The sequence below is a fragment of the Microplitis demolitor genome, chromosome 5, assembly GCF_026212275.2.
Source record: "Microplitis demolitor isolate Queensland-Clemson2020A chromosome 5, iyMicDemo2.1a, whole genome shotgun sequence".
Taxonomy (NCBI): Eukaryota; Metazoa; Arthropoda; class Insecta; order Hymenoptera; family Braconidae; genus Microplitis; species Microplitis demolitor.
In genome coordinates, this window is record NC_068549.1 from 16577306 (window position 1) to 16591306 (window position 14001).

Sequence of the window (14001 nt, forward strand, 5' to 3'; positions counted from 1 at the left end):
GTAATTTTGCCAAAATTTTGTATTCATGATTAATTATCGATCATTACTGGCACTAATTAATGTAAATATTACTAACGCATGATGGTAACGGTTACGATATAACATACCTAATGAATGACTATACATAATTGTTAATATGTCAATATGGCAGTGGTTAAAAACTTTGCGATTGTAATAATTATGATTAAAACATAGTAGAAACTGCATTTTTTTTTCTCCGTGTGTAATGTTCTTGCATAAGGCACTAAAATAAAAAATTATTTTTTCTAACTATTGTGCGAGTAAAGTAGACCTTTTTCTCGATAATTCATTAAATTATAGAACGATGTATGAAAAATCAGCTGTTGTACTGAAAAGTAATTTGCTATAGGAAATATTTAAAAATTATTGAGTGACCGTCGTTCACTTTCGACAGAAAAAGATATTCGGAGCCTTGTCTCTGAATACTCTTACCACCTCATTTATTTACTCGCGCAAACGCATTGCAATCATATTTTTGTTATTCTTATTCAGTTCAAGATTGTAACCTGTGAATTTTATTTTCTAAAAGCTTTAATGTTGTTATAATAATGATTTAATTCCTCTCAATTTAACTTTAAAGACAGTCGTAATAAAAACTATTGTTCAATACATATGTTTGAAATGAGAAATGAGATATACTTGTATTGTCAACACTCGTCTTGGGTTATCGCTTCGCTCGTGCGAGAAAGATCTAGATATTCGTTCTCGTAGACAAAGCGGCATAACCAAAGACTTGTACCGCCAATACAAGCGTACCACAATCTCTCGTTTTGGTCATAAGTATTGAAAATAGCTATTTTGATGTATGTTCTATTATAATATAGTATAGTATCAAATTAAAATGAAATATTGGCGACATTATTTCACACATTTCTAAGTACAATATCTACTATCATATGACGTATTGATACATTATCAAAAAAAATACATTCAAATTAGATGCATGGAGAAAAAAATATTGTGGCCAGCACGATAAAGTATTCTAGCTGTGACGATACTTATTTAGCTATTTAGAAGTTAGAGCGAGTAACAATATGTATAGTGCTGACAGCCATTCAAATCATGTATGTGACTAGAATGTATTGTAACGGTAGCAGTACAGATTACTCACGTTAGGCGCATCATGATCCACTAGATCGTTCCAATCATGATATTTTTGTCTCTATGTGCTATTTTGAGTTGTGAATTTCTCTCAAGACATAACGATAACTGATTTTCAATTTTTTCTAATTCAATGATTAATATTGGAAGCCCAAAATTGAGGGTTTTAGAACTTTCTAACAGAGAACAGTAAATCTCGTAACCTCAAAAATTCTAATTCGTTTCCGAGAAAAACTTTTTTGGAATTTTCATTTACTTTATGAGTGCAAGAAAGATAGTTCTGCTTGTTTCTCCGAATGCGAGAAAGAGGTGCGGTCTCATTTCACCTTAAAATTAAATTTTGAATGGTAATTCCCAGAACTCGCCTCTACACGGAGAGAAAAATATCGTCAGAGTAAATATACGTATCGCTATTCTGGCTATACGCTGTATACCCTGATTAAGAAAAATGATTTGCTTCATGTTAAGTGTATATCTACATATTAGTCGATTCAAATTGTTTTAAATTATTTCAAATTGTTTTTAATTATTCCAAATCATTTTTGTTAATCAGGGTTAACAACAACTTACTTAACGATACGTCGTAAAGCTAATTCAGTTATACAGGGTTTCCTCACAGTGGATTGTCAAAATGATGATCCGTATCCTTATTTTAGGTATTTTATGAATCTCTGACATGATTATCGCGCAAACTATATTTAGGCAACCGTCAACTAAAAAAGATAAAACTTATAGCCAATTTAGCTATACCGATCCTCACGCTGACAAAACAGATACCTATATCAACGATACTACATATGTTTACAAATGCTATTTATCGTATTTTTAAATTAAATAAATGAATACTCATCCTAACCTAGATGCATATCTTCAAATTAACGATACTATAGACTGTTAAATTAGCTTGTGAGTATACTTAAACAAGGTATACGAATCGTTATTCTGACGATACGTCATTTGAAGATACATTGGGTAGTCATTCTGACGATATTTTTCTCTCCGTGTAATTGTATGAATGATAAGAAAATGAGTGTAGATTATTGTTTTAACAAAGCGAAATTGACGATCAACACTTGTTCTCATATGACATCGTACACTATCAGTTCATCCAGGAACAAATCCATACCATAAATTACCACTTCTCCTTGTTTCATAAATAGTTATTATGATCGTTAAATATTGCTATTAATGACACCAAAAGATGATAACAATAAATAAAATTATTTAAGTTCCTTATTAACAAGTAAATTATGATTTACTGAATGTGAAGCTAATAATCACTGATTAATTTTTTATTATTTAATTAAGTATAACCAATTAGATGACCTAAAAATTTGAATTTATATTTTATACAAAACCGTTGTGAAACAATACACCACTCAATGAATAAAAAGTTTGACGATTTACTTAACAATCGTTACATTGTGGCATCTGCTTAAAACTTATATTACAGTCACATAAAGATGAGTGAGGTATTTATTAAAATAAAGCCAAAACAAACACTACCGATGATCGAATTATTAAATACAGAACCAGTGATAAAGAAAAATGGCATTTGATTACTTATCGATTGGTAATTAATTGATGCGTTTTACTGAATTTTTAGTCAACTACTCATTTGTGTGTAAACGTAGTAAATATTCAATCGACAAATGTTTTAAAGTCACGATTGTTAGAAGTATTGCATGTCTACCTGCTAGATACTACGTTTTTATATTCTACTATAAAAGTTCAGTTTGATAATATTGAAAAGTAACTAAATGATGAATGACGTTTGTTATTGATTAATACAAATATGTGTAGTTTACATTGAATGATATGACTTTCCAATAACAAAGAAAGATGCAAATATTTAAACATCTCTAGTCATAACATCATTTTATATTTTGTAAAGCAAAATAAAGCAATGAAATATTCAAACGTTAACACCCATGTGCGACAAAAATTAGAATGGCATGTTCAGGCACAAATAATTATAATCAATCATTTTGTATACTTCATACATCATTCGAAAATTCAACTTTATAAGTTAATATATTGCAACAAAATAATTTATCAATACAAATTTTCGTAAATAAAATAAATTGAGCGATAGTAGGGTAATCTCTGCGTTTTCGCGCTTGAGGTGTGCAGTTACTTATTTTGGCCTGTAAAAAATTCTTTTGTCGATTGAGAGAGTTGATATTATTTGGGCCGGTATATTAATTAATAAAAAAAATTATTACATAATCTGAATTTTGAATTATATCAAAATCACATAATGCTCCGCTGGCGTGTCGTCTAAAAAAAACGTGTAGAAGTGCTGTGGCTGAAATCTTATAATCTATTATTTCTTTTCGAACCCTCGTAACGCAATTGTAAATCGAGATTTTTCAATATTTTTGTTAAGAAAATAAAGCTTTAAAACCTCAACAAAATTATTTATAGCCCACAATCGATTGATCTCCACTTTTAAACCCTCACTAGAAATTGAATTGTAACTTGCTGGAAATGCCGATTTTTTGTTTTTCCATTATACCTCGCGTTTCTCAGATTACTCGGATTAATGCAAAACGTTATCGCCGTATTTGAAATCAATATCAGAACTAATACCATCTAAAAAAATGTATTATCTGTCATACGTTCTAGAGTGAATTGCTTTTTTATTACAAATAAAAAAAAAACAAAAAAAAAAAAAAAAAAGAAAAAAAAATCGAATTTCATAAAAAAATCAATATCCCTAAAACTCTTTTATTCATTTTTTTGAATAATCGAATATGATGTCGAATAAAATTCAGAAAATTTTAATAATAATGGACTTGATTTATATTTATTTATATTTATTCATTGAACTTTTTCGTCTCGGAAATATTTTACACATTCCGACCGTGACAAAGTAATTAGTTCTTTTTTTTTTCTTTTTTTTTCATTATTGACAACGCCGTAATTAAAACTATTTCCAGTCAAATTGTTTTCGTGTTTGTCAGTCATAGAAAATCGATTTTCTATGTGAAATATTTCTAGATATTTCAATCAAGAAAGTATGATAATTATGTTCTGAATAGGCGAGATTAATTTAAATAAAAACTTTTTGAATATTGGTTAAAATTCATAAATTAATTTAGCCAATGAGGAAAAAATCTTACCACTGAAATAGTTTATAACACAATGTTATATGATTATTTCTTACAAACATTAATATATCTCAAGAACACTCAAATGATATAAAAGTGAACTACGTTTCAAATATACAGAAAAAAATATTAATTTTATAAATCGAATTTATTGTATTTGCATTATTTTATTGATTGTTATTGTTTTTATTAAGAAGAAAATCTTTAAAATATTGTGATGAATTTAGAATCACATATATGAATCAATCCTATTATACTAAGTCTCTAATAATTATTTAATTTATAAGAAATGAATGAAAACTAATAGAAAAAGAGAAAAGTGTCGTGTACTGTGATCTCCAAAAAAACCAATTAGTGTTAAAAATTTAGTTTTTTTGGAGCTTTTTAGCTGGCTATAAATTAAATTACATCATATGCAAACTTAAAATTTGTATTAGTTGTTTAAATACCAAAATAGATTATCAACGAAATAAAATAAAGTATAAAGTGTAGATATAAATTGAAGTTGTTTTAAAATGATTAATAAGTAAGTAGTTATCAGATACATAAACTTCGAAAATATGTAAAATATATATTATGTATATATATATATATATATATATATATACATATATATATATATATATAATATAAGAAATTGAGTTAATAAGTAAATACACGGTTTAATTAGGAATAAAAATCACTTGAAACAAGTACCATATTCCATGCCTTATACAATAATAGCCGATACGATTACAGTTGTAAGAAGTTTTCTATAGCTCTTTTATTATAATTATTATTATAATCCTCACTATTAATCTTTAAACAATATTAATATTTTTCTTTTGCAAGAGATAAATCAATCAAAACACAAGAAAAATATTAATATATGCTGATGAAAACCAAGCGTAAAAATATTTTCATCTCTCTATGTAATATAGATTACAATAAAAAGTGTTGATTTTTGCTTAGCAGTTAGGAATTCATTTTTATTTCGATAAATTCAGATTTTACGATTAAATAAAACAAATTGAAATAATTGATTTTGTGCATTATAATTACTACGTAATTATGGCAGTAGATGAATTACTACTTGCCCATATTCATTTACGGTCCTCACGCAGGGACCCATGCATGGAAAAGGAGCCAACCATCGCAGCCATTGGCCATCATCAGCCTCCATAAGTACTCAAATGAACTAACATAATTTATATTAAAAAAATAAATAGCAACACGTTATTTAAAAAATATTAAACTTTCAATCAAAGCGAGAGTTAGACATCTGAATAATCATATGTGTTTCATTACAGGATATTAACAAAAACTTAATGTACATAACATCAAAATAACATTTTTGTTCGAACACTTTGATTAAACCTTAAAGAAAACAATAGAATCTTATTGATATCTATTTTAAATTTTCATTAGAAAAAATAAGAATTTAATTGCTTCTTATAAGATTCGATCGAAACTTCCAAGAAATAAAACTTTTATAATAATTGAAAAAATTTACATAATTATACGATATTTTTCCAGTAAAAAAAAAAAAAAAAAAAAAAAAAAAAAGATATGCAGTCATAAAATAAAACAGCTAACATAATTTTTCACTGCGAGTACGGTAAGTTTTATAAAAGTATTGATCTATTTATTACACGCCTCAAACAAGAAGAAATTAGGTGGGTTCTATTTTAACTTTCTCAACGTTTTCCGATATACTATCCGGAAAAAAATAATTTTGGAAAAAAACTCGGTGAAAAATCTGCTGGGCTCTGGGCGCTAACTGCCGTCTTTCTGATTACTGGGTCTGAACGTTGCCATTGGACGGCCGAGACTAGGTTACCCAGTCTTGGCTCAACCCCAGGTAATCATTGTAACGGCCAAGATTAGGTTACTCAGTTTTAGCACAAGCTCGGATAATGATTGGGATAGCTAGGACTGAGTACCCAATTTTGATCCAAGCATGGGCCAACATAGGTGTCCTAAAGCTAGGTTCCCCAAGGCTAGGCCAAGTAGGGCCCTGTAGTTCAACTCTGGCAGCTCCTGCATGGGATGGTATCACTTTTGGAATATATGATAAATTACATTATTCCTGCTTAAAAAATCCGATAGATTCTTATAGCTGTATGTATCCCTTGTTAAAAGAAACGATTCAAAACGATTAGAAAAAAAATAATTTTAAATACTTTTTAATGCTTTTGAATCGCCCTTCTTATAGGCATTTAACATTGCAAATCGTTTTGAATCGTTTCTCTTAATCAGGCTTAAGGCTTTATACTTAACTATAGTACTTCTCATAGAAATCATTCATTCTCATAAAATCTCTATGAGAAACTATTGGATTCTACGAGATTTTTTAAACAGGGAATCAAAAATTTTAATTTCATAGAGAATTTCTTGTAATTTCTCCACATGGAACAAGGAATCATAAATGAATTTAGTACACTGAAAAAAAGATTTATTTGAGCCGATTAAGATTTATTTGAACCAAGGATATCGTATATTTGAATGTGGTCAAATAAATATTTAATTGTGAGAAAGATATAATATATTTGACTAATTTAGTTGTGTGAAATAAGTGATTTATTTGTGGTAAATAAATGATCCAATTGCTGCAAATAAATATGGGCTTCAAATATATGTATAGTATTCGCGAATTTTAGGTTATTTGTCACAAACTTAATATCTTTACCACAAATATATCGCGTTGCTGATGCCATAAGGGTGTATCCCGAAAAAAATACCCTTGAAAAAGCATAAAGGCGTATAAAAAAATTTTTTCCGGGAATCACAAATTTCCAATTTGTAACAGTGCGATTTTATTTTCGACTTGAAAATCGAGCACGAAAGTCCAATTGACCTTACGGCCATCTATTATACCTTAATCAACACTCTTTAGTTACCTGGAGCCAGGTCAAAGGCCCCCTAGATCGAATTCTATTGAGGCAATAGTGGGGTAGTTTCCCACCCTCAGACTTTTCCTTTAAAAGGGCCAGCAAACGGTTGCTCGAGGACTTAGGCCCTGGCTACCACCCAGAGTGGACCAGTAGGGTAGTGGACTGATGACGCCTAGCGAGATTCCTACTCTACACCCAGAGCTCATGATAATTTACTTGAGCCGATCCAACGATATAAGTCTAGTCACATTTAGTCATTTAGTCCAGTGATCATTTTATTTAATTTATTTGATACCTTGGAGTTTGTTCGTTCGATGTTAATAGCCGCAGTGATTATTTTATAAATTATTTATTTGAAGAACGTTTTAATTGACCACATTTCGAGCCAAATTTCTACACGCGGTCATTTAGTAAAGTTAAAGTTAAACTGAAATTGTGCTGATAAAACTTGTGAGTGTTGCCGCACCTTTGCTGTTCGTTTCCTGCCATTTTCTATCACCGAAGATTGGGCCTACAACGTTGCTGCCACGTTTGCTGCCTACGTTTATTGAGGGTCATTTTCCATCTACAATTACAGGAATGGAGCATGCAGTAAAGTACAGCGTAAGTGGGATTTTGTTCTTCCCAAATTAAATTTATACTTGGTCTTCTCCCGCGTAAAATAAAATATCAAAACTTATATAGGGGAGGGTGGGGCAAAGTGGGCCCCTAAGCGTTTGGGGGCCCATTTTACCCCCAAATCATTCGGGTAACTCAAAATTTTAGGGGGCCCACTTTGCCCTACCCTCCCCTATTAAATTAACTTTTAATAAATTCTATTGGGGAAATTTTCATGTTGTAAATGGGTATTTGGTTAAATCGATATAATATTTTCTCTTTGATAATGCAAAACCTAATCTCTCACTGAATAAATCACCAGGCATTACTTTCCTTTAATAATTAACAAGCGCAAATTTTCAGGGAACGAGGCGAGCCCCCCCTCCCTCCTCGCCAACTTATAAGATTAAATTAATTAAGTTAATATTAAGTAACCATGGCCTTGACAAGAGCTAGCCCAGCCAGGCCCAACCGGTTATAAATTCCAAAAAATGTTTTTTTGGTACGCCCTTAGGACTCCCGGTAGATACTCTGGATGTCATAAAGGCGTACCAAAATTTTTTGGTATGCCCTTGTGGCACCCGGGTGCCATAAGGGCGTATAATAGGCTGATACGCCCTTATGGCATTTGTAACGCGATATTAATTACTTACTACAAATTATACGTTTCCATCATTATAAAATTCTTTGAATCAACTGTCATTTTTAGTTGCATTAAATATATATATTTGTCATTAAAAAATATAAAAAAAAAAGCCATAAATAAATTGATTTATTTGCGACAGATATTTCTTTTTTTTTTTTAGTGTACTAAGGCAGACAAAACCAAATGAAACTTTATAATTATAATGATATTTAATTAATGACTCTTTCCAATTCAAAGTCAAGAGAAAAAAAGGATTCTAATTGTTGCCTCCCTAGTCTATTAATAAGTTATAGCGCTATATTTTTTTCAGATTTTATAATTGCACACTTCCAGAATAGTATTTGAAGAAGCTTTGCTTCCATGTCAATATTGTTCTCTGATAATTATATCATATCATATTCACAACTCATGTACTACATTTTTTTATAATAAAATAACACGTTATTACAAAGAAAATAGTTGAATAATTTAGTTTGTAGAAACTTAATGTCAATTTACAACAGTTTTCAATTAACATGTGACATTATTCGATCATAAGATATGATTCTTAATTAAGACAAATTGATTATCTGTTATTTATTTAATATGATTAAAGAATGGCGGTGTAATTTATGAAATTCAACATATCTATATAATATTAGGGTGTGTCGAAAAAATCGACTATTTTTTTTACTCGCTACACGGAAAAATTGGTTGCTAGACACCTCTAGAAAACTCTCATCAAAAATGAGCGCTTAATTTCGATAGAAAAGTCCTCCGCATTACAGTTTTTGATTTTTTCCTCAGTTTCAGAAAAAAAATGTATTTCTCACTCATTAATTGATCGTATAGCAAAACATTCTATACTTGTTTTTGAGAAATTCAACGCTCTACAAAAAAAGGTTTCTCACATCTTTATCGCAAATTTTACCATTTAAAAAGTATTGAAGATTGAAGTTTGATTATTTTATTTATGTTTATGAATTTTATAACTCGTAAACAAATGAAGATTATGAAATATGGGCAATCCATATTTTTGTAGGAAATTAAATGCTCTACAAAAATGGTCTCTTATGCTTAGTTGATTAAATTAAGCGTTTAAAAGATATTCATCATCAAACTTTAATGCATATCGATTTTAACAGTTTTTGATAACTAATTCGGAAATTTTCAATTTAATTTATGACTTTTGAGGAAATTTATACAAATTTAAGTTTTTACCAACAGATAAATACTTCAAACTATATTTCAAGTTTTTTTTTAGGCGTAAGTATGTTTGGACATATTGAAAAAAAGAAATTATGCAAAATTTATCGCTTAGAGTCAATTATTTATCAATCTCCGAAAAACATAACGTTTTTCTTATAAATTTATTATAAAACGTATTAGTATTACAGTAAAAAAATGTTTAATTAGCCATAAGAAAGTTTTTTATTTTAATTATCAACTGAATTATAAACTTCTAGACGACTATTTTACTTATATACACTATAATTATAAAAAATATTTCTTGATTCAAGTAGGGTAATTTTTTCGATGTTCTTAAACAATTTTCAATAACAAATGAGAGCTATTTTTTTTTATTACAAATTTTTTCGGAATTGACAGGTAATGTCATAAAAATGAAGCCACACTTATGTCGATCTACACTAAGTACTGATTAATACGATAATTCTGTGTCACACAGAAAATGATGATAATTGTAATATATAAACAGTCTGATAAGATTAATAATAAAACTAGATCAGACGGCAGAGGCAGCCGGTCGGTTCTTATGTGGCTTGGGCGATCACCCAAGTTAAGCAGCATCCAGCAGGATTGCTACTTGGCTGGGTGACCGTTTAGCCATGCGTTGAGCTCGAACGGAGGTCTCTGACCGTTAGGCGAGGGATGAAGATCTAGTGGTCGGTAAAATGGGAATTTTATCGATCACTAGAGCCTCACCCAAACCGAACTGTACTGGCAATGGTTTTCTCTGTGGTTTCCCTTGCCTCTATACTCCCACAGCCAAGGTGGGGGGTAGGGTATTACCGTAATGGTACATTACAGTATAAGTACAAGTCGCAGTGTTAGCATTCGTCACATAATTATCGTACACATCACATATTTCAGTGGCTTGTACGATCGAACATAGAGATGTCGTTATGTGACAGAATTGTACGATAATTCAGTAAACATAACATAATTTTAAAATAGTTTTTCTTTTCAAATATTTCCGCCAAAATTCAAATTTCTACTATGCTGCCCGCTCTTGACCTATCAAAAAAATACCTACATTAAAAAGTTATAGAAACATGAATTAATAAGTCTGGGCATCGGTTAGCCCTGTGGGCTACCTCCAAAACTTCATGCCGTTTTCGAGCTCGAAGAGCTCAAAAATACTCTTGCATAGATTGTTTTTTATGAGCTTTTTAAGTTATAATAAGATACGTTTTAAATATCTGTACTTTATCATTTTTTACAATGATCGGTGAGCTTGGTTAAATATTAATCATTTGCATTCATTTTAAGCACTTAAAAAAATAATAGTGAGCCATCTAGATTATATTGTTAAAATTTCTTCAAAAATATCGATATTTAAATTTTTACAAGAAAACCATTATGTATAAGTAACCAATTTTTTTTTCATTATTAATAACAGAAATATACAAATATTTTAATCTAATGATTGTGTTTAATTATCATAACTTTAAATGCTAAAAAAAAAAAATTATTTCTAAGTACGATAATTTTTTAACACAAATGATAATTTTGCGGCCCTGAGCCGATAAGACACTCTGCCAGAAATGCCAACACTGACAAGTCGGGCCACAGCCGCACAATGAAAACAGAAAAGAGGAAGCAGCTGCGATGTTAAGGCAAAAAATGTACAAGGCCGTACATGCGGCTATACACTGGAACAATTAAAAAAAAAAAAATAAACAATAAAACTAGATTAAAATAATTTTCAAATACTACGGTAAATTTGGCTCGACACCAAATCTACGGTCAGCAGGAGAGTTTGTCCTGGTACAACAATTACTCGATCAGAACAACTGCAACGAGTACCAAACTCTGTACTCTTGCCTAAAAACCTTTCAGTGAATATATTAAAGAAAGACAACGGTTCTACATCACCTTACAATATTTTCCTCTATATCTAACTGTACTCATCCTTTGACCGTGGCTACGATTAGTGACCAGATGTCATAGCAAGCCTAAACCTACCACAATAATCACAATTTACTTAAGGCATAAACAGCTAGAGCCTCAATTTGATTATTTAATTGCTACTAGGCGAGGCTTAAATACAGCAACGGAAAAAAGTATAATATACCAATTCATTACCAACATGCTCAATCATGTTTACAACATGAGAGAGCGTTTTCTTTCATGAACATGCACGGCCATACATTGCTAAGAGTACACCCTTAAAATTTTGAAGATCAGCTGGGAAATAATTCTACACAGAAAGAACAGTTAACTTGGTTCAAGAAAAGCATTGTCTTCCAAATTTTTATCTTATCTTCCTTGATTCAATAAAAATGAAACACTTGATTCAAAAACTCTATTTTGGTTCAAGACAGTAAATTCTCTTGCTCCAAAAAAATTTATTTTTAAAGTAAAATTGAAAATTTCTTGGTTTAAAAATAATTCTTGGCTAAAAAAAATAAGTCATCTTACTCCAAAAAATCAACGTTTTGAACGAAAAAAAATTTACTTGAGCCATGAAACTTTTTCTTGCCACAAGAAAAATTCTCTTGCTCCGAAAACAAATTACAAGTGAAAATAAAAGTTGCTTCGGTCAAAAAAAAAAAAATTTCTTGCTTCAAAGTTTGCTTCTTTAATAAAAACGAAAAATTTTCTCAGTCAGAAATGTATTCTCTCTCTGAAAGGTTGACGTGTTGATTTCTTTTTTTTTTTTTTTTTATCTAAAACGTAGTTTTTTATTTCGTGAAAAATTATTCAAGTAACCATTAATGATAAATATTAATGTAATGATGTATAATAGAATATACTATAGTACAATCCAAAAAAGTACTTGTCTCTCTGTCAAATGACAGAGGAATACTCGACTAAAATCGTGTTTGAATTTGGAATATAACAATTCTAAAATATCTATCTTATTAGGGACACTCCAAGTAGCTGGGCTCAATCTCGTGGCGAGCACTGAATTACTTCCGCTGCTGCTGCCTAACACCAACGACTGTCCCCTCCCCAATACAGTCGAGTCTCGTTATGAACCCGCATAAAGGGGTGTAGGGGAATATAATTCTAAGAATTTGTGTACCCCCACTCTGTCAGCGCAGGCGACAGTCGTGAGTTGAACTTCCCCTACTTTTTAAGCGTGTGAGTGTGTACATGATTGTTTCCAGTATCTCGTTATGAGTCCGTTTGACTTGAGTGTTATGTTTCTTATATGTAAATAGGACTAATATGATAAATAAACTCTTAATTTCTTTTCATGAATATACGGTCTCATATCGAGACTCTGAAATTAATTTTTTTTTCACGTTGTGGAGGGGGAAGGTCTTCCGTGGAAATCCTGGTTCACGGACTCATAACGAGCGGACTCATAACGAGACTCGACTGTATTTACTTTATTTCTCAAGAGTGAATCATGGTAAATCTCCATTGCTCGGTTATGCAATCATCTTGATTCTACCTTGATTTTACCTCGAATCACTATGAGAAATTACCGTGATTTCACCATGAATCATCGTAATTTAACCCTATTAGCGTGATTTATCGAGAATGAACAATAAAGTAAAGATGGCTGATGCAGTTGACTCGACAATTCTAGAATATTCAACAAACGACTCGACTGACAATTTAATTATTACTAACTCTATTGATTTAATTAATTACAAATTGACATAAATTACAAATGACTCGAATGATCAATAATTAATGTTTTACAATGATTTTAACCAACAAGATAACTCCACTCACTTCAAACTATACAACTCCTTCCAACGTTCCGACCTCCTTTAATCCAACGTCCGGTCCAATGACCTCCAAATCCTCCAATCCTCTAACTGTCCTCCAGCAATCCAAATCTCCAAAATCCAACTCCGCAACAATTTTCCAATATAATTAATAATTAAATATAATTGAATAAGATAAGCTTCCCCAACACGAGGGCTTATAAGCTCTTGGCTAAATAGAATGGCGTATATGACTAGTACTTGATGTTGTAGTACAATTGTGAAAGTAGTGATGTGGTCAGGAAAAATGTCTGCACCCGATGACTGCCAATAGCCAAGAGGCCGATCGCTTGCAACCTGGAAGCTTTATACCCCTCAGTTGCAGGCTGGCCAACGTCTAAAAAATATCAACTGCCCGAAACTCGACAGCAGTGACCTTAGCGATAAGTGGAAGATTGCTTTATCGGCCGTTGTTGTGGAAGGAGTTCGCTTCAGCTTTTGGCGTGAGTCGACTTCAAATTTAAATTTCTTTGACAAATTTCTACCCCGTTACAATACAATAGAGCATCCATCCAAGCTCACAATCAAGAAAGAATCCCAAAAGAGACAGTCAAATTTACTTTCGAAGGCGAAAGACTACCAACTCAATTAAAGATTTTCAAAACCGTAGTCAAAATACACCCCTTCGAATTCAGACTCAAGCAATGCAAAAAATGTCAAAGAATAGGACACTTGGAAAAACAGGACAGAGGAAAAAAAGATGT